The sequence below is a fragment of the Nanorana parkeri genome, unplaced genomic scaffold, assembly GCF_000935625.1.
Source record: "Nanorana parkeri isolate BGI_ZX_2015 unplaced genomic scaffold, ASM93562v1 scaffold180, whole genome shotgun sequence".
Taxonomy (NCBI): domain Eukaryota; kingdom Metazoa; phylum Chordata; class Amphibia; order Anura; family Dicroglossidae; genus Nanorana; species Nanorana parkeri.
This window is the reverse complement of record NW_017306448.1, coordinates 2922904-2923798: the sequence shown is the minus strand read 5'-3', so window position 1 is coordinate 2923798 and position 895 is coordinate 2922904.

Genomic DNA, 895 nt, shown 5'->3' with positions numbered 1-895 from the left:
ACAATTGTGCCGGGATCCACCCAGCTGCGTGACTGACAGCTGGCTCTGCCTATCTAGAGGCAGAGCCAGCTGTACCCGCCCCCTCCCCCGTCCGTTCCGCCAGTCAGCGCTGTTGGATCGGAGTGGGGAGGGGGGAATCCAGCCCCTCGCCTGTCACGGCAGAGAGCCGTGACAGGATCAAGAGGTGAGTGAACGCAGGTTATGTGTTCTCTCACCTCCCGATCTCCTGAGCCGACCTGTGACAGTCTCATTGTCACAGGTCGGCTAGAACAAGTACAAATCTGTTGTAAATATCTTTCTTCTAGTTTTATACTGTTATAACATTCAACTTGTGATAACCATCATCATAATTATATCCTGCTGATGTTCAGTTGTCATTATTATCCAGAAATATTTATGGCTTCGTGTCATCGACCCCCAGATCATGCTTTCTAATGTTTCCACTGTTCAAATATACACATTTTAAACAATTGATGCAAAAAAATGTGAATGTTTATGGCATAGAAAGAAGAATCCGTAAAATCTTCCAAGCTAAACACATTGAGATATTTGTATAAGCCCCGCTGTGTTGCCCTGTTGTGATACAATGTTTTTATGAAAGTTATATGCATTATGCCTGCATATGTTTGATTTGATATAGAAGATACTGTGCCTTGTACAAAGACAGGCCAAAAACAATAATACTAATCATATAATATTTAAGATTGCCGAGCTTTTCCTGTCACTTGGCTGGCCTCACTTCTCAGATGTTGTTGGAGGAGGGACAATGTGGGGACCGATCACCTCCCCTGTTCTATGAAGGTGATTTATCATGGGAGCGCCATGTATTATTTTCCAAAAAAAAGATTATATGCAAGTCATGAAGAAATCATATAAAAGATCAGTTTATAGATGT